General features: G+C 47.7%; 1 long non-coding RNA gene across 1 annotated transcript in view; it reads right to left on the bottom strand.

Moving 5' to 3' along the window:
* The window catches only part of LOC124805286, an 852,916-nt gene that overhangs the window by 9,798 nt on the left and 821,418 nt on the right, over nt 1–21,700 (bottom strand). The window lies entirely within an intron of this gene.

Below are 21,700 nucleotides of genomic sequence, written 5' to 3'. Positions count from 1 at the left end.
AGTGCGGCGCGTCAGTCTGGCAGAAGCGAAGAGTACTCGGCCACGAGACAGGAGACGCCACAGCTCCAGCGCGCACAAAAGCCGCCGACACACACACAGGGAATAACAAATACGCTCGGCTCCTCCCCCACTCGCAAACATCGAAAATTTAAGAAGCCGTGTCGGCGCTGCGGCCACGTTGCGGTCTCTCCGGGCAAACACACACACACACACACACACACACACACACACACAGGCAGACAGACAGGCGCTCCACAAAGGGGTGGACGCAGAACCGGGCAGACGTGGCGACGCGACGGCACGAACATTACCGCCTCTTCGCAGCCGAGCATCGGTTAGACAAAAGGCGCAGCGCGGCGACTAAATCGCCGACAGGCCCATCTATACTTGTCGCCGGTGACAACGGAACAGTTTAAATTCTTTTTCCGGGCACGCGCCGGGGCGGGGTGCGGTGGCGGTGCGTCGAGGAGACGAGCAAGAGGACGGCCGAGGCGCGCGGCCGCTCGCTCCCTGTCATACAAAAGCAAGCGGCCTTCCCGGCGCGACTTTACGAGCCGGCAGTTTAAACATGTGGATTGTGGCGGCGGGTGGCGTGCGCGCGCTCTAAAACAGACTCGTGAAATTTTCTGTTTAATCCTCGGCTGCGTAAATATCTGCCCGCGGGGCGCCACGTGCAGCGGCCGAGCGGCCGAGCGGCGCTGCGCTGTCGCCTGCTGGCGAGCCGAGGCGGCGCCCTCGCCACGCCGGCAAGTGCCTGGCTGCTGACGTCTTCTGCTTGAGCTCTTAATGAGCACCGCGGAAAATTGCGGGGAACTGGGCACATTTGCGTTAATTCGTGTTTAGCCTGGTATCTGTACCGGGATTTAGGTACACTAAGCTGTAAGGACAACAGCATATTAAATGAGTTGTTATATAGCTCACTAGTTGGAAGCCTTTTTAGAATCTTAATATTCTACGCGAATGATGACGATGGTCGTAAGGTGTTCCAGTTATTGGCAGGTTCCTGACGCTACTGCTGTCTCCATCTGGTCCTGTTCCAGGGCAACCTCTTCTTACGTTAGCTTCCTATTTTTCATCCAGAATTTTTGTTCATCTCTTTCCCGTTTCCTTTTGTCCCACCACTGTCCTGCGATAGCTGCTGTTAGAATACCTTCTGCTTGCATATATGTCCCACCCAGTTTGCTCCCTTTTCTTCACCGGCTTTTTAAGAGTTGATGAGATTAAGCATAAAGTAAGTATTGGTGGTTTAGTCGACAGAATAGAAACTGTAGAGTATAACACTTTGCCGGCCGCGGTGGTCTCGCGGTTCTAGGCGCGCAGTCCGGAACCGTGCGACTGCTACGGTCGCAGGTTCGAATCCTGCCTCGGGCATGGATGTGTGTGTGATGTCCCTAGGTTAGTTAGGTTTAAGTAGTTCTAAGTTCTAGGGGACTGATGACCACAGCAGTTGAGTGCCATAGTGCTCAGAGCCATTATAACACTTTAAACGAGCATACTCCGGTTACAGTCAGCGTATTTCTCTACTTCACACAGCTTTAGAAGCAGAGCAGGCCTGACACACAATAAAATAAACACGAATTAAGTAAAGATGAAAATGGGAAGCATACAGAAAGGGAGGATATCACGCAACAAAATACTTAATTACGTTATTCGGCTTTAGAATTACAGACATGACGCCGACTGTTACGAAAACAATAGTTACACAATGTAATCACAAGCGTAAGGGTATACTGAACGATGACAGCAGTATCTCGTAGATGACTGATTCAAAGACAAACGTGAGCAGAAAGATATGCTCTGTAACTTTTTTTATCGTGTTACCGAGTAAAGCAATGGTTGCTTTGTGTTTTAACAAGTTGATTGCTACGAGGCCGCCGGCGTTTTGGAGAAGCACGGCGCGCTGTCACCCCTGGCGTTACGGTGCGGTACGACTCCAGATCACGGCTGACACTGAGTGACGGAATCCTTTCACGTCTTGGATCTGTTGTGTGACGGTACTGTGCTGCCACCTTTAAAAGAGGACAGTGCTTGTCCACACGTGGGACCTGTCGCTATGAACTGTCTGCCTGGTGTTGAGGTACTCCCGTGGCCAGCAAGAACTCCAGATCTGTTCCCGATGTAACATGTGTGGGAGCACTTGGACGTCAACTCCGTCCCAGTGCCGATGTTCAGGATATCAAGGACGAGTTAAAACAGCCGTAGGCCAGCTTGCCTCGTGACAGGGCACAACGGCTTTATGACACCGTTCTCAAACGAGTCAGTGCGTGCATCCAGGCCACAGGCAGTGCAATGTCATACTGATAAGTGGGATGCCACTGGCAAGCTCTTCGTAAATTTGACTCGATTTTGTAGTCATTACAATATCACAGACACTCTCAACGCGTGAAGTTTCATTTCGTTTCCCGCTACCATTCAAGGTGCTTCGCTTTCTATGTCAGGCTGTGTACAATCATTGATGATGCCCTTTCGTAGACATCGAGCTAGCAAACAGTTGTATTTTGTAACACTCCTGTCCCAAATCTACCAACCACGCACTTTAGTATCTACGACTAATTGCAAAACGTCTCTTTCCGTAAGTGAGGGAGCTTCGTGGGCTACGAACGTTCCCTGCCCCTTGTAGAAAGTAAATTTGTTTTGGTCAATATCCGGGCTAGATCTGTGACGGTCGTTCAAAATTCGATAATAGAGGACTGTGATTCCCACAGAGTTCGCGTGCTTTGATCGTCTGAGCGCAGTGGGACGAGCCGTTGGATAAGCAGCTGCAGCAGCAAGTCGTATACTCCTAGCTCACTCATTTGTTACATAGTTTAATTCTTAATTTCTTTGCGTGTTTTTGGTTCTTGCATTGTTTAATTCATAAATTTCGAGCGTATTATAGTATTTGAGAGTTGTAGCATCGCGTTTTAGTACCTGAATAGTGTAAATTCGCGTAGTCGTTTGTCTACTGTTTTGTTTTGAACGGCCAGTGTCGGTTGGTCGCAGTCAGTGTGCTCCCTGCCGCCGTTGGATAAGCAGCTGCAGCAGCAAGTCGTATACTCCTAGCTCACTCATTTGTTACATAGTTTAATTCTTAATTTCTTTGCGTGTTTTTGGTTCTTGCATTGTTTAATTCATAAATTTCGGGCGTATTATAGTATTTGAGATTGTAGCATCGTGTTTTAGTACCTGAATAGTGTAATTTCGCTTAGTCTCCTTCCGCCGCCGAGCAGTGTCAGCAGTGCGTAAGTAGCAGCATTACTGCATTTACTAGGCAATCTTGTATTTTAATAACCGTTTAAATTTTGTCGATTTGTTTGCGCTCTCTGTAGATTAGTTCAGACGTTCTTAGCAAAACAGTTTTTAGCATGGATAGGGACTGCAACTGCTGTGTTCGGATGCAGGCTGAGTTGGCATCCCTTCGCTCCCAGCTTCAGGCAGTGTTGGCTTCGGTCACACAGCTTGAGGCTGTTGCCAATGGGCATCACTGTGGGGGTCGGGATGGGGGTTTGTCGGGGACGGCCAGCTCGTCCCACGCATCCCCTGATCGGACTACGACTGTGGTTGCCCGGGATACTGCCCGCATTGAGGCTGATCCCTCACCTGTGGTAGAGTGGGAGGTCGTTTCAAGGTGTGGCAGGGGGCGAAAGACATTCCGGAGAGCTGAACGGAAAGCCTCTCCAGTTTGTCTGACGAACCGGTTTCAGGCTCTGTCTCAGGCTGATACTGATCTTCGGCCTGACATGGCTGCTTGTCCTGTTCCAGAGGTTGCCCCTCAGTCTGCGAGATCCGGGCAGTCGCAGAGGGTGGGCTTACTGGTAGTTGGGAGCTCCAACGTCAGGCGCGTAATGGGGCCCCTTAGGGAAATGGCAGCAAGAGAGGGGAAGAAAACCAATGTGCACTCCGTGTGCATACCGGGGGGAGTCATTCCAGATGTGGAAAGGGTCCTTCCGGATGCCATGAAGGGTACAGGGTGCACCCATCTGCAGGTGGTCGCTCATGTCGGCACTAATGATGTGTGTCGCTATGGATCGGAGGAAATCCTCTCTGGCTTCCGGCGGCTATCTGATTTGGTGAAGACTGCCAGTCTCGCTAGCGGGATGAAAGCAGAGCTCACCATCTGCAGCATCGTCGACAGGACTGACTGCGGACCTTTGGTACAGAGCCGAGTGGAGGGTCTGAATCAGAGGCTGAGACGGTTCTGCGGCCGTGTGGGCTGCAGATTCCTCGACTTGCGCCATAGGGTGGTGGGGTTTCGGGTTCCGCTGGATAGGTCAGGAGTCCACTACACGCAACAAGCGGCTACACGGGTAGCAGGGGTTGCGTGGCGTGGGCTGGGCGGTTTTTTAGGTTAGATGGCCTTGGGCAAGTACAGAAAGGGCAACAGCCTCAACGGGTGCGGGGCAAAGTCAGGACATGCGGGGACCAAGCAGCAATCGGTATTGTAATTGTCAACTGTCGAAGCTGCGTTGGTAAAGTACCGGAACTTCAAGCGCTGATAGAAAGCACCGAAGCCGAAATCGTTATAGGTACAGAAAGCTGGCTTAAGCCAGAGATAAATTCTGCCGAAATTTTTACAGAGGTACAGACGGTGTTTAGAAAGGATAGATTGCATGCAACCGGTGGTGGAGTGTTCATCACTGTTAGTAGTAGTTTATCCTGTAGTGAAGTAGAAGTGGATAGTTCCTGTGAATTATTATGGGTGGAGGTTACACTAAACAACCGAACTAGGTTAATAATTGGCTCCTTTTACCGACCTCCCGACTCAGCAGCATTAGTGGCAGAACAACTGAGAGAAAATTTGGAATACATTTCACATAAATTTTCTCAGCATGTTATAGTCTTAGGTGGAGATTTCAATTTACCAGATATAGACTGGGACACTCAGATGTTTAGGACGGGTGGTAGGGACAGAGCATCGAGTGACATTATACTGAGTGCACTATCCGAAAATTACCTCGAGCAATTAAACAGAGAACCGACTCGTGGAGATAACATATTGGACCTACTGATAACAAACAGACCCGAACTTTTCGAATCTGTATGTACAGAACAGGGAATCAGTGATCATAAGGCCGTTGCAGCATCCCTGAATATGGAAGTTAATAGGAATATAAAAAAAGGGAGGAAGGTTTATCTGTTTAGCAAGAGTAATAGAAGGCAGATTTCAGACTACCTAACAGATCAAAACGAAAATTTCTGTTCCGACACTGACAATGTTGAGTGTTTATGGAAAAAGTTCAAGGCAATCGTAAAATGCGTTTTAGACAGGTACGTGCCGAGTAAAACTGTGAGGGACGGGAAAAACCCACCGTGGTACAACAACAAAGTTAGGAAACTACTGCGAAAGCAAAGAGAGCTCCACTCCAAGTTTAAACGCAGCCAAAACCTCTCAGACAAACTGAAGCTAAACGATGTCAAAGTTAGCGTAAGGAGGGCTATGCGTGAAGCGTTCATTGAATTCGAAAGTAAAATTCTATGTACCGACTTGACAGAAAATCCTAGGAAGTTCTGGTCTTACATTAAATCAGTAAGTGGCTCGAAACAGCATATCCAGACACTACGGGATGATGATGGCATTGAAACAGAGGATGACACGCGTAAAGCTGAAATACTAAACACCTTTTTCCAAAGCTGTTTCACAGAGGAAGACCGCACTGCAGTTCCTTCTCTAAATCCTCGCACAAACGAAAAAATGGCTGACATCGAAATAAGTGTCCAAGGAATAGAAAAGCAACTGGAATCACTCAATAGAGGAAAGTCCACTGGACCTGACGGGATACCAATTCGATTCTACACAGAGTACGCGAAAGAACTTGCCCCCCTTCTAACAGCCGTGTACCGCAAGTCTCTAGAGGAACGGAGGGTTCCAAATGATTGGAAAAGAGCACAGATAGTCCCAGTCTTCAAGAAGGGTCGTCGAGCAGATGCGCAAAACTATAGACCTATATCTCTTACGTCGATCTCTTGTAGAATTTTAGAACATGTTTTTTGCTCGCGTATCATGTCATTTCTGGAAACCCAGAATCTACTATGTAGGAATCAACATGGATTCCGGAAACAGCGATCGTGTGAGACCCAACTCGCCTTATTTGTTCATGAGACCCAGAAAATATTAGATACAGGCTCCCAGGTAGATGCTATTTTTCTTGACTTCCGGAAGGCGTTCGATACAGTTCCGCACTGTCGCCTGATAAACAAAGTAAGAGCCTACGGAATATCAGACCAGCTGTGTGGCTGGATTGAAGAGTTTTTAGCAAACAGAACACAGCATGTTGTTATCAATGGAGAGACGTCTACAGATGTTAAAGTAACCTCTGGCGTGCCACAGGGGAGCGTTATGGGACCATTGCTTTTCACAATATATATAAATGACCTAGTAGATAGTGTCGGAAGTTCCATGCGGCTTTTCGCGGATGATGCTGTAGTATACAGAGAAGTTGCTGCATTAGAAAATTGTAGCGAAATACAGGAAGATCTGCAGCGGATAGGCACTTGGTGCAGGGAGTGGCAACTGACCCTTAACATAGACAAATGTAATGTATTGCGAATACATAGAAAGAGGGATCCTTTATTGTATGATTATATGATAGCGGAACAAACACTGGTAGCAGTTACTTCTGTAAAATATCTGGGAGTATGCGTGCGGAACGATTTGAAGTGGAATGATCATATAAAACTAATTGTTGGTAAGGCGGGTACCAGGTTGAGATTCATTGGGAGTGTGCTTAGAAAATGTAGTCCATCAACAAAGGAGGTGGCTTACAAAACACTCGTTCGACCTATACTTGAGTATTGCTCATCAGTGTGGGATCCGTACCAGATCGGTCTGACGGAAGAGATAGAGAAGATCCAAAGAAGAGCGGCGCGTTTCGTCACAGGGTTATTTGGTAACCGTGATAGCGTTACGGAGATGTTTAATAAACTCAAGTGGCAGACTCTGCAAGAGAGGCGCTCTGCATCGCGGTGTAGCTTGCTCGCCAGGTTTCGACAGGGTGCGTTTCTGGATGAGGTATCGAATATATTGCTTCCCCCTACTTATACTTCCCGAGGAGATCACGAATGTAAAATTAGAGAGATTAGAGCGCGCACGGAGGCTTTCAGACAGTCGTTCTTCCCGCGAACCATACGCGACTGGAACAGGAAAGGGAGGTAATGACAGTGGCACGTAAAGTGCCCTCCGCCACACACCGTTGGGTGGCTTGCGGAGTATCGATGTAGATGTAGATGTAGATGTAGATGTGATGTTAAAAACTTGGCATGTTTTCATATCACAGCGCATGGTCTTACTCCTGTACCGCAGCTAGTAAATTACTTGGACACTCGGAAGCCTCTTGCGTCTTTTAGACCGACCCAGTCTCCTCAGGCAATGTGATAGTTAGTTAGACCTAGTAAGCGTTCCCTCTCAGTGTGCAAACAGTTGTATACAAGGTGAATAGCAATACGAGACTATTTGCTGATAACGGCGTTCTGAACAGGCGACTCACACCGTTCAGAGACAGGAGGCGATACAGGATGACTTGAACAGAACATATCCTTCCTGATAGTTCATCTCGCGTGTCCCCTTTTCTTCAGTCCACTTTTGTTTCCTTGCCGCTGTCACATAAAACAGCACTTATTGGCATTAAATGAGAAATTGCTCACTGGCAAATAATTCTGCTGTCACGAAGAATGCACTAATTATAGTTCAGTTGCGACGTTGCACCACACGTAATCGATGCCAATGGGCCGGTTGGTGTGGCCGAGCGGTTCTAGGCGCTACAGTCTGGAACCGCGCGACCGCTACGTTCGCAGGTTCGAATGCTGCCTCGGGCATGATGTGTGTGATGTCCTTAGGTTAGTTAGGTTTAGGTAGTTCTAAGTTCTAGGGGACTTATGACCTCAGAAGTTAAGTCCCATGGTGCTCAGAGCCATTTGAGCCATTTCATGCCAATGGAAAACTTTAGTAAAGTTCTGTAAGATAAATCAGAAAATGTTTCGGTCTGAAATGAGGGCTAATGGACGCTTTAAACCCCATACGTTTTTCCCAGTGGACGGATTTAGGGCTAAAAATCTGCAACCAATTAAATTCGCACCCATAGGAAAATGTATGAAATTTGCGCCCAGTTTTCCTGAACACCAAGTGCTCACCAAGTCACGGCCTAACTGCACTCCGAGAGTCATCGGAAACGCTCCATATGCCTGCAGTAAAGTTCGGTGTCGTCTGTGTGTTTCCTTAAACCATTTCTTAGTTAATATACAGTTTTATGATGTTCATGTGTATTCTACTGGGCAATAATAAAATGATACTCAGATTCATAAAAAATGTAAGACTGTAAAGAATATTGTTTTCATGTTTGGAAGTCATATATATATGATGTAGACGATGCGCGCATGTAACGCTAGGAATGGGACGAGAATCTATGCACTTGTCTCACCCACATACGTACATAGTGCTCACTTTTAGTTAACGTGACAGCGCATCTTATGTACACTGAATGTACCACTTGCTGGTACCCAGGTCTGTACCATATTTTATTACTTACTTATTTTAAAGGGTGTTTTGTCAAGTAGAAGAGATACGAATTTGAAATTCCGTGTTTGTAATTTGCTTTTATATTTTCCATTGTAGTCTGAAAGCCGTTCACAAGTATAGCTTTTGTGACTGGATCCGACGGAAATGATGGTAAATTATGATCACTTTCGATTGTACAAACTTTGACATTACAGTTTTTGTGAGAGTATCACCAGTCCTCTTCATCAGGGCATCACATAAGACGCCTTCGCTCTTCTTCTAGCTGTCAGGTACGTTGTGAGTCCAGACAGGGGGATTAGTGGATCCTTTCTGGGCCCAAATTTCACTGGGCGCAATTTACAGGTTCTTAGTGCACAGACTCGTAGGTAGAAATACAGTACTTCCGAAAAGAGAATAAGGCTGTCCGAAAAAAAGGCTTATTATAGTTATCTAGCCTGATACATAATTCTGTTCAGCAAAGAAAACAGCACATTTACTTCGTTATAACGATACGTCGATAACGCGAATTGTATTGACAACAAGGGTAACTGCGAAGTATTTTAAAAAGATAAACATTATTAACAATTAGATTAGTTACCGTAGAATGTGGACTGTTGCTAGAGGTTGTGTTCCTAAGAAATATCGGTTTGGTTTCATCGCAATAAAAGTAGACGTTTTTGTAAGCCACAAAGAAACTTATAGAAGAACCTCACTGATCCGACCTCGAATGGTTCCGACTCCCGCGTAGTCAAACCATCCCATTTGCAGTATTCATTTAGGTGACTCATCGTCTGCGAAACGGATCAGGAGACAGCTGATCGTTGATAGGTGCAATAGTTCGATCAGTTTTAATATGAAATAGGTTGTTTCTAACTTGATCAATAAATACTAGGGGCACGCATTTGTTTTATAAATTAGGACTGTGTTCTTTCTTCATATAAAATGTGTAAAACTAAATAATGGGATCAATCAAACGTGAACATGTGACGCTGCCTTTACCGGAGAATCTAAAAGTGTTTCAAGGGTTTGACAAAGACAAGTCTCTTCGAAGCATTGCAAGTGAGGTACGGGTTGACATAACAACTGTTCAAGACTGAAAAAAAAGAAAAATAGGAAAACTCTTGAAACTCATACAGTGACGATTGACGATGAGAAAGGAGTGGAAATACGAAAGAGTTTAAATAAGTCTAAAAGCGAAATTCTAGACAGTGCCTTGTGGGGATGGTTTGAGCGGGAGACAAGGAAAGGAACTCCGTTGTCTGGACCAATCAGAAAAGATAAGATACTGATTTTGTATGGAAAATTAGATCGAAAAGCTTACGGCGAGCGAAGACTGGCTATATTGGTGGAAAAACGACATGGCAATCTAAATTTAATTATTTCCGTCGATAAGGTGTCTACTGACGAAACATCTGCCAAAGAATTAGTTCCAGACTTTGAAAACTTAGTTAAAGAACTTAATCTGACCCCAGATCAGGTGTACAACATTGATCTGTCTGCTTAAACTACAAAATGCTCTCTACAAGAACTCTTGCCGCGTAAAGTGAGTCCGTAACAGGTACAAAACTTGCCAAAGATACACTACTGGCTATTAAAATTGCTACACCACGAAGATGACGTGCTACAGACGCGAAATTTAACCGACAGGAAGAAGATGCTGTGATATGCAAATGATTAGCTTTTCAGAGAATTCATACGAGATGGGCGCCGGTGGCGACACCTACAACGAGCTGACATGAGGAAAGTTTCCATCCGATTTCTCATACACTAACATTGTTGACCGGCGTTGCCTGGTGAAACGTTTTTGTGTTGCCTCGTGTAAGGAGGAGAAATGCGTACCATCACGTTTCCGACTTTGATAAAGGTCGGATTGTAGCAAACCACGATTGCGGTTTATCGTATGGCGACATTGCTGCTCGCGTTGGTCGAGATCCAATGACTGTTAACAGAATATGGAATCGATGGGTTCAGGAGGGTAATAAGAAACGCCATGCTGAATCCCAACGGCCTCGTATCACTAGCAGTCGAGATGACAGGCATCTTATCCGCATGGCTGTAACGGATCGTGCAGCCGCGTCTCGATCCCTCAGTCAACAGATGGGGACGTTTGCAAGACAACAACCATCTGCACGAACAGTTCGACGACGTTTGCAGCAGCATGGATTATCAGCTCGGAGGCCATGGCTGCGGTTACCGTTGACGCTGCATCACAGACAGGAGCGCCGGCCGGTGTGACCGTGCGCTTCTAGGCGCTTCAGTCTGGAACCGCGTGACCGCTACGGTCGCAGGTTCGAATCCTGCCTCGGGCATGGCTATGTGTGATGTCCTTAGGTTAGTTAGGTTTAAGTAGTTCTAAGTTCTAGGGGACTGATGACCACAGATGTTAAGTCCCATAGTGCTCAGAGCCATTTGAACCGTTTGAACAGACAGGAGCGCCGGCGATCGTGTACTCAACGACGAACCTGGGTGCACGAATGGCAAAACGTCATTTTTTCGGATGAATCCAGGTTCTGTTTACAGCATCATGATGGTCGTATCCGTGTTTGGCGACATCGCGGTGAACGCACATTGGAAGCGTGTACTCGTCATCGCCATACTGGCGTATTACCCGGCGTAATGGTATGGATGGTATGGGGTGCCATTGGTTACACGTCTCGGTCACCTCTTGTTCGCATTGACGGCACTTTGAACAGTGGAAATTATATTTCAGATGTTTTACGGCCCGTGGCTCTACCCTTCATTCGATCCCTGCGAAACCCTACATTTCAGCAGGATAATGCATGATCGCATGTTGCGGGTCCTGTACGCCCCTTTCTGGATACAGAAAATGTTCGACTGCTGCCCAGGCCAGCACATTCTCCAGATCTCTCACCAATTGAAAACGTCTGGTCAATGGTGGCCGAGCAACTGGCTCGTCACAATACGCCAGTCACTACTCTTGATGAACTGTGGTATGGTGTTGAAGCTGCATGGGAAGCTGTATCTGTACAGGCCATCCAAGCTCTTTTTGACTCAATGCCCAGGCGTATCAATGCCGCTATTACGGCCAGAGGTGGTTGTTCTGGGTACTGATTTCTCAGGATCTATGCACCCAAATTGCGTGAAAATGTAATCACATGTCAGTTCTAGTATAATATACACTCCTGGAAAAGGAAAAAAGAACACATTGACACCGGTGTGTCAGACCCACCATACTTGCTCCGGACACTGCGAGAGGGCTGTACAAGCAATGATCACACGCACGGCACAGCGGACACACCAGGAACCGCGGTGTTGGCCGTCGAATGGCGCTAGCTGCACAGCATTTGTGCACCGCCGCCGTCAGTGTCAGCCAGTTTGCCGTGGCATACGGAGCTCCATCGCAGTCTTTAACACTGGTAGCATGCCGCGACAGCGTGGACGTGAACCGTATGTGCAGTTGACGGACTTTGAGCGAGGGCGTATAGTGGGCATGCGGGAGGCCGGGTGGACGTACCGCCGAATTGCTCAACACGTGGGGCGTGAGGTCTCCACAGTACATCGATGTTGTCGCCAGTGGTCGGCGGAAGGTGCACGTGCCCGTCGACCTGGGACCGGACCGCAGCGACGCACGGATGCACGCCAAGACCGTAGGATCCTACGCAGTGCCGTAGGGGACCGCACCGCCACTTCCCAGCAAATTAGGGACACTGTTGTTCCTGGGGTATCGGCGAGGACCATTCGCAACCGTCTCCATGAAGCTGGGCTACGGTCCCGCACACCGTTACGCCGTCTTCCGCTCACGCCCCAACATCGTGCAGCCCGCCTCCAGTGGTGTCGCGACAGGCGTGAATGGAGGGACGAATGGAGACGTGTCGTCTTCAGCGATGAGAGTCGCTTCTGCCTTGGTGCCAATGATGGTCGTCTGCGTGTTTGGCGCCGTGCAGGTGAGCGCCACAATCAGGACTGCATACGACCGAGGCACACAGGGCCAACACCCGGCATCATGGTGTGGGGAGCGATCTCCTACACTGGCCGTACACCACTGGTGATCGTCGAGGGGACACTGAATAGTGCACGGTACATCCAAACCGTCATCGAACCCATCGTTCTACCATTCCTAGACCGGCAAGGGAACTTGCTGTTCCAACAGGACAATGCACGTCCGCATGTATCCCGTGCCACCCAACGTGCTCTAGAAGGTGTAAGTCAACTACCCTGGCCAGCAAGATCTCCGGATCTGTCCCCCATTGAGCATGTTTGGGACTGGATGAAGCGTCGTCTCACGCGGTCTGCACGTCCAGCACGAACGCTGGTCCAACTGAAGCGCCAGGTGGAAATGGCATGGCAAGCCGTTCCACAGGACTACATCCAGCATCTCTACGATCGTCTCCATGGGAGAATAGCAGCCTGCATTGCTGCGAAAGGTGGATATACACTGTACTAGTGCCGACATTGTGCATGCTCTGTTGCCTGTGTCTAGGTGCCTGTGGTTCTGTCAGTGTGATCATGTGATGTATCTGACCCCAGGAATGTGTCAATAAAGTTTCCCCTTCCTGGGACAATGAATTCACGGTGTTCTTATTTCAATTTCCAGGAGTGTATTTGTCCTATGAATACCCGTTTATCATCTGCATTTCTTCTTGGTGTAGCAATTTTAATGGCCTGTAGTGTAGAATAACTATTACTGTCTGCAGTAACGGTAGAGGCAGTCACAAACTACTGGACTGTTATTTTACGGGTCAATTAAAGTATTCTCCTGATAAACCGACCCTTTTTGCGTTCCGACTATGCTCCCGGTTGCTCGGGGGACAGATTAGCGGGGTTCTGTGGTATAGTCTTTCTGTTATAGGATAAAAGAGTGCAGAATTGTACAAGAAATCCTCGATACCTCCTGACAATGGACCTAGCCTCGTGATTAGTTGAAGGGAAATAAATCGTTGTTTTAAAAACAATGGGGCAGGTCGCAGTTTTCTTCCTCGCGGATATGCGTTGAAAGATGTGGTAATAGCAGCGGCACTGAAGTGAGCAGAAGAGCTATCGGCCGCTGCCACGACGTGGGCAGTGCCCGCTGGCAGGCCAGGCCCCGCAGCGGACAGATGAGCAGGAGATGCGCGCTCCGCTGACGGCAGACAAAGGCCCGCGCCTTGCCAGCCAGGGAGAGACCAAGCGGCCGGCAAGAGGGGCGCCGCGCCGTGCCGCTCCATCCCGCTACACCGCACTCCTCACAGCACCGCCAGCCGCTAATAACTGTCTAACTGCCGTCCCCTAGTGTGCTGAAAGTCTACATCAGTCAACGGCCTGTAACATTTTACCCTGATCCGTCTGTGTACGGTAATTCGAAGGTAGGTACAGACACGAAGTAATGCAATAAAAAGAGCCTGAGAGTGAACTACTTGCCCCATGGACCACGCTCCCGAAAGTTCACTGCCGGATATCCCATTTGCAACATACCCCGCCGCTTGGGATTAGCCGAGCGGTCTAAGGCGCTGCACTCATGGACCTTGCGGCTGGTCCCGGCGGAGGTTCGAGTCCTCCCTCGGGTATGGGTGTGTGTGTTTGTCTTTAGGATAATTTTGGTTAAGTAGTGTGTAAGCTTAGGGACTGATGACCTTAGCAGTTAAGTCCTATAAGATTTCACACACACATTTTTTGAATAACATACCCCTACTATTGCATCCTCCTCCATGCCTGTGTCAGCGTGTCTGATTACCATAGGACGACTCGAATTCAGTTTCCAGTGCTGCTAGGAATTTTTCCTTGGTGGAAGGACTGCGGAAAGATACACTCGGCCTCGTGTAGGCAGTGGAGAAATTACCTGAACGAAAACAGTTCACGTTAAACTGTAGGTGGACTATTTCTGACTAGATGTGTCAGAGGAAGGTGAGGATAATTGCTAGTAAAGCACTGTGGTGCTCAAACCAGGCTTCGGGTTGTGGATAGCTTTACCTCTGAAAGGGATGTAACCGCTGCAAGGATAACGGCTGTTCTGAACCCATTTTCCTGTACATCCAGTGACGTCTCGTACTCATATGATTTCCTAGCCGCCCCCTTGTACTAGGCCTGTTCGCTTTGTAGTCGCCTCAACCTCTTTCCGGCTGCAGGGGGACTCGTTTTCGTTTCATTCTGTAGAATCATCCTAAGTGCGTGTCGGTCCGACCCGACTAGGCTGACCTAAGGGGTGAGTAATTTCCAAGACGTGTTTTCCAACAGCCATTGCAAAAAGCCCCTAACGTCACACAGAAGTAGGAAATCGCCAATGAGAAGCCTACAGTCTGATCCTGATTAACAATGGCTGCAGGTCTTCAGGGTTAAAAAATTACGCGGAGCGTTTTGAGAGCTCGTGAAATCGAAGAGCCGGCTGCCAGCCATCGTTAGTATGAGGTGGCAAGCCGCGGGCTCTCTGGGGTGGAGTTTGGGTGTTGAAGTGGTTATCACTTCAGAAGTCTAGAGTTAGTCATCTTTCGTGATCAAGAAGGTTACCTTTCTGGTATGGAAAGCCTACAAAGCCAAAGTGCGTTCTTGTGTGCTGGGTGGAATTGTGCTTAGGAGAATAGTAAATAAAACGAGCTCCTCGCGAGGGCGTGATTGTCCAAGGGATGTCTACCGGGCGCCGTGTCGACTTCTGCCTTGCAGCGTCATGTGGATGTGGTACGGAGGGGCATGTGCATGTGCCACCACACCGCTCTCCTGGCCGTTTTGCAGACTTTCCTGACCATGGAGCAGCTTCTAAATTGCCATCACGAGGCTGACTGCCCCCCGTACCGGTCTTCCCACCAAAGAAAAGTCCATGGCAGTACCGGGAATCGAACCCAGTCCTCCGCATGGCAGCCATTTACGCTGACCACTCAGCTACGGAGGCAGACAGAATAATAAGTAAAGTGTCCTATAATGTGTCGTTCAATATGTCCCAGGGACCTTAGGAAACTAAATAAAAACAAATGTTGTGTCACTTTTTTCTTATTGTCTATTTTTATGGCACTACATGTTTTCTCGACTGTAAAAACTACGTTAAAAACCAATGTAAACGATACTCTTGACACTTATCCAATCTCGTATTTAGAAGTGTAGCTTGCTGTCGACTTGGGGCGCTACTATCGCTGTGAATAACAAAAAATGGTTCAAATGGCTCTGAGCACTATGGGACTTAACATCTAAGGTCATCAGTCCCCTAGAACTTACAACTACTTAAACCTAACTAACCTAAGGACATCACACACATCCATGCCCGAAGCAGGATGCGAACCTGCGACCGTAGCAGCCGCGTGGTTCCGGACTGAAGCGCCTAGAACCGCTCGGCCACCGCGGCCGGCTGTGAATAACAAAGAGTAGGAGTGTGTTAGCCTGTGGTAGCGGTCAGCGTGGGCCCGGGCAGTGCTGTCACTGCTGCAGTACTGGTTATTCTTCCTGTTTTACTGTCTCTGTTAATATATATATCGATGAAACAAATATCGCACTAGACTGATCTGGCGCCGGTCTATCGTATGGGAACGTAAAATGCCCCTTTAAAATCCATTTTGTTTGTTACAGAAACAAATAGACTCTTTCCGTCGTCACTCGGCGCCGCATGAAAGACGTGATGTACAGTATTTGTTTAGGGTAACTCGAGCTACACGTTGTGAAAACGAAATTGCAGATAATATGCCTAGGGACTCTTAGGAGGGACACACTGTGTGTGTGGGAGTACAGAAGCATCCAGAGATCTATTAGCAGAGCGTAGAAGGCAACGATGTATCGCGGTAAATTCTAAGATTATTTACGGAGCTCTATGTTTTCCTGTCGGTTCATGGCGAGTGATTTATCTCGAAAAATTGTAGTAACGTTCAAGAGGATTTTTGGAAGTAGCTGGAATATGCAGTGGCTGGTTGACATCTATAAAAATAGAAAAATGCAGAGACAGCGTACAACTGAACGACGTCCGCTGTTGACAGTGATATTAACGATACAGTGTTCGAGCTATCGGTAAGCTACTATAGCAAGCAAGTTGCTTACAAAACGTTTGAATATTGATCGTCATTTCAGCGTACTAGTTAAATTGATAAAGGAAAGGGAAAAAACTGTGAGATTGTTTAGTTCAAAAATGGCTCTGAGCACTATAGGACTTAACATCTGAGGTCATCAGTCCCCTAGAACTTAGAACTACTTAAACCTAACTAACCTAAAGACATCACACACATCCGTTCCCGAGACAAGATTCGAACCTGCGACCGTAGCGGTCGCGCGGTTCCAGACTAAAGCGCCTAGAACCGCTCGGCAAGATTGTTTAGTCGGCACGATGTTATTACATACGTGCTCAGTAAACTAATACCATACGAGAAAGGAGTCATGATGCACGCGAACGACTGTTCTTGAAATTATCAACGACGTAGGATATCGTTACAGTAATATCCTTATCTTCTACCAGACAACACCCACGCAGAGTGTGAAGTCGTAAATATTAATATCGCCGGTCAGTTTAGCATTTAAGAATGTCTAATATCGCCAGAATATGGGAAAACCGCATATTTATTGTAATTTTGAAAGAAACTTCTATCTGTATTGGAAATGTGGTGAAAGCAGCGCGGTTTCGGAGGAGGACAGGCAAAGGCTGCTTGCTGCTGGTCTATTTCGCTTGCAGCAGTTGTAGAGCGCAGTCATGACTCCAATACGATGAACTGGTTGTATTAACTGTGAATTTCTTTTCACCCAAATAAGAGGGGATTAGCTTGACAACCGGCATTATCGAGCGGCAAAGTATCGAACGTTAGATTATCTAGACAACATGAATTTGAGCTAGTGAACCGTGACATTCATTTTTAGTCTTCCGTACCTTAATCTGTAAAATCGGATCCCTCATACGATCCATTTGTTGTTCGTCTGTCTGTCCGTCTGTTAGGACCCTCTTTTTTTAATGAACGGTTAGACGTATCAACTTAAAATTTATGTCAAATGCTAAGCGGTGTAAGAAATGTAAGCTTCTAAGTGAATGCAGTCGAAAGATACGGCCCTTTATGTCACGTATTTTGATACCTGCGAACTTATCAAAACCTACACATGATCTATCTGTATACATAATTAAGTCTGTACGGAATCCTCACAGTGCGAGTCCTACTCGACTCGCCCGGTTTCTTTTGTCTACATGAACACTGCATAGTTTTCAAGAAGCAGCTAGCGTAATGGTGTCATCACAAGAGATACTACGAACGAACTACTCTCGCTCTTAAGCTATCGCAGGGAAATCGTGCTGATAAAAATAGAGCATACGTGCAATAGGTTTCTTTCATTTAGTATCCACCTCCGATTCTTTAAAGAATCGAACTTCGATGTATAAAGCACCTTGAAACGTATAATTAGTTTACAAGTGAGTTACTGTGTTAAGTATTTTATGTAAAACGTGTAAAACCTTTATGATTGAAGATGCAAAACCCTAAGTATGTATGCTTTATAAGTTTCTGATTATTCACCCATAGACTAATGCAAATGTTAGGAAAGGTATGAAATTATGTTTAAAGTTTTTTGGGAGTCGCTAAGTGCTGTCATTATTAGACAGTGGATGAGTATAGTGTGGAGAATTTGCGTTCTGTTTTAAGAAAACCTAGTTTCTCACGCATCTCAGTGTTGATGTCATATCTTCTGAAATATGTCTAGTAGAATGATATAATTTTGCATGTACATTCAGAGGTGTAAGTGAATACTATGTGGAAAATGTGTCGCGAATGGAGTTAGGAGTAAGGAAGTAATAAATTAAAACGTCATTCCTGATACAAAAGTTTTATTGCATGAACAGCGAATGCATAGTAAGCATAACCTTTTTTTCCTTTTATCATTTTATGGTGAATTGTCAGCGAGAAAAAGTTTCAAAAAGGTTTGAAATTATTTTTAAAGTCTGTCGGAAGTTGCTAAGCGCTTTCATTCTGAAGTACTGGACGAATACAGTCCGGGCAATTTTTGCACTGTGAGTTACACTGCCTCAAGAAATATACACAGTTTCGAAGTTTAATACTTTACCTACTCTGTTAAACCATCAACGTTAGATTCTAGCTCGTAATTACTAGATTGTGACAGCATTTTAAATTTTTTAACCCGGTCATTAATTATATGAAATACTGAAAATCAAATTTTTGTTGTCTCTTAAAGCCGTTAGATGGGCAGTCTGCAAGAAGGATTGGTTGACCGTTTAGTAATACAAATATACGGAATGAGATGAAAGTAGATGGCTCAATAATACAGGTAAGAAGGTACGCAAAGGTATACGAGGGGCGCTCAATAAGTAACGCAACACAGTTTTTTCTCGACGATTTTCGGCTGAAAAAATGCAGAATTTGTTGTGGGACATTGTGGAATATTCCCGCTTCCGCTCATATAATTTCATGAAGTTCTGAAAAGTGGCGCTACACGTAGGCTTCAGAATGGTCTCTGCAGCGGAGTTGCGTTGCAAGGAGAGAGCTGCCATTGAGTTTCTTTTGGCGAAAAACCAGAGCATCGCAGAGATTCACAGACGATTGCAAATGTCTACGGAGACTTGACAGTGAACAAAAGCAAGGCGAGTCGTTGTGTGAGGCGTCTGTCATGGTTGGAATAACGTCACGCAAACCTGTCCGATTTTCCGCGTGTCGACCGACTGCGCGTCGCTGTGACTCCTTCAATGTTGGAACGTGCGGACACTCTCATTCAGCCGGCCGGTGTGGTCGAGCGGTTCTAGGCGCTTCAGTCCGGAACCACGCGACCGCTATGGTCGCAGGTTCGAATCCTGCCTCGGGCATGGATGTGTGTGATGTCCTTAGGTTAGTTAGGTTTAAGTAGTTCTAAGTACTAGGGGACTGATGACCTCAGATGTTAAGTCCCATAGTGCTTAGAGCCATTTGAACCATTTGTACACTCTCATTTCTGGTGATCGATGGATCGCAATCGAACATTGCGCTGCTCAACTGGCCTCACATAAGTCTGCAAACCAGGAGGAGCTAAGAAAACTTCATTGGACTGTTCATCCTCGTCCACCGTGTAGCCCGGATCACGCACATTCCGACTTTCATCTGTTTGGCCCAATGAAGGGTGCACTCCGTGAATGATGGGGAGGTTAGTAATGCAGCAAGACGTTGGTTCCGTCGTGGAACGGTAGAGTGGTACCATACGGGCATTCCCAGTAAGGTGGCGTAGGGCAGTCGCATTGAACAGAAATCATGATGAGAAATAGGGTTTTGCAGTCAAAAGAGTGGGGAGTAATGTGACGTACTGGAATACTGAATGAAACCAACCTGCTTTCAGAAAAAAAAAAAATGTTGCCCCTTATACGTCATGCCCAGAGTTGCGGGTTGCGAACGTGATTGTCTAAAATGGCGATAGAATGTTTCGATAAGCTGAAGCCCGGTGATATTCGCACAGGGGCAATACAGAAGCAGAGCTGGGACTCGATCTCGGTGCTCGGTCGCAGCGAGCGAGGCGGCGCGGCCCGCCGGAAGCGGCTCGGCAGCGAGTGGCGGGGGCGGAGGCGGCCGGCTGTTTGTGGCAGCCGGGCGTCGCGGAGTGACGTATTCCTGCCAGCGTCACGGGCGGCCGAGTGCCACGATACACAGGCCAGAGATCACACGCGCAGATGCCGTGCACACGCACACGCCGCTCCTGTTCGGAAACGAGACGCTGTTTGACGTTGCCCGGCTACAAGCTTTGTTTCTCCTCGGCCCTCCTTTTTTATATACTTTACTTCCGTTCCGAAAGTAAACTGGAGGAGGTGGCCGCGCGCCGCGTGGGGAGGCGGCACCGGCCCCGGCGCTGGCGGTGTCAGAACACAAGGAAGGCACCGACAAATAGACGGACGGCGCGGGCCACAGGGCGCCCCTGTGTCTGCCGCCTCTCACCGTCACGGGCGCGGCGATTTATTTTCCTTTTGTCTCGGCTTACGTCTTGATTGACTTCATTTATATAGAGGAGGCCGGCCGGTGGATCGGGTTGCCGCGGCGGAGCGCCGGGGCGAGCAGTTGACGCGCTGCCAGCGCGCGGCCATTGTTTCATTCATCACCGGCCGCGGCCGACGAGAATGAGCGCGCGCCGCCGCCGCCGCCGACTTGTCGGGACTTAATGACGACATCGCGGCTATTGTTCTCCGCCGCCGGCGCTGACGTGAATGGGACGGCGGAGGGGGCAGCGCGCGACGACCAATCACCGGCCGGTGACAGCGCTGGCGGCATTCCGGCGCGCGGACGCCCCTGCCTCAGGAATGCCGCGCCGACCTCCCCGCCCAAATTGAGATTAATTGAAGGCGTGCGACGCGGCACGGTGGTCCCGCCGCGGGCTGGGGCGGTCCGCGGAAAGAAAACGACCACCGGTTGCCTGCCGTCGCTCGTTAACCCGCGGCGACACCGCTACCACGCCCACGCTACCGCCTGCCGTCAACCACTGGACGCTTTGTTGCCTGTAACGTAGCTAACCGGCGGCGCTCGCGTACGTTCCGGGATATCACGACACAGGGGTAGCTGCACTAGTGCTGCCAGATCCAGTTCGTAGAAAAACGGAGCTGAGCTACGCAAAATCACTGGGACAAGGGCCTGGAACTCAGGACACAGACACACACACACATATATATATATATATATATATATATATATATATATATATATATATATATATATATATGTGGTGTTACAAAAAGGTACTGCCAAACTTTCAGGAAACATTCCTCACACACAAATAAAGAAAAGATGTTATGTGGACATGTGTCAGGAAACGCTTAATTTCCATGTTAGAGCTCATTTTAATTTCGTCAGTATGTACTGTACTTCCTCGATTCACCGCCAGTTGGCGGAAGGTAATGTTTACTTCGGTGCTTGTGTTGACATGCGACTCATTGCTCTACAGTAATAGCATCAAGCACATCAGTACGTAGCATCAACAGGTTAGTGTTCATCAAGAATGTGGTTTTGCAGTCAGTGCAATGTTTACAAATGCGGAGTTGGCAGATGCCCATTTGATGTGTGGATTAGCACGGGGCAATAGCCGTGGCACGGTAAGTTTGTATCGGGACAGATTTCCAGAACGAAGGAAGACGTTCGAAGCAATTGATCGGCGTCTTAGGGTGCACGGAACATTCCAGCCCATGACTCGCGACTGGGGAAGACCTAGAACGACGAGGACACCTGCAATGGACGAGGCAATTCTTCGTGCAGTTGACGATAACCCTAATGTCAGCGTCAAAGAAGTTGCTGCTGTACAAGGTAACGTTGACCACGTCACTGTATGGAGAGTGCTACGGGAGAACCAGTTGTTTCCGTACCATGTACAGCGTGTGCAGGCACTATC

The sequence above is a fragment of the Schistocerca piceifrons genome, chromosome 7, assembly GCF_021461385.2.
Source record: "Schistocerca piceifrons isolate TAMUIC-IGC-003096 chromosome 7, iqSchPice1.1, whole genome shotgun sequence".
NCBI classification, from domain to species: Eukaryota; Metazoa; Arthropoda; class Insecta; order Orthoptera; family Acrididae; genus Schistocerca; species Schistocerca piceifrons.
The sequence above is the reverse complement of the archived record's forward strand: the minus strand, read 5'-3'. Positions and strand labels throughout refer to the sequence as shown.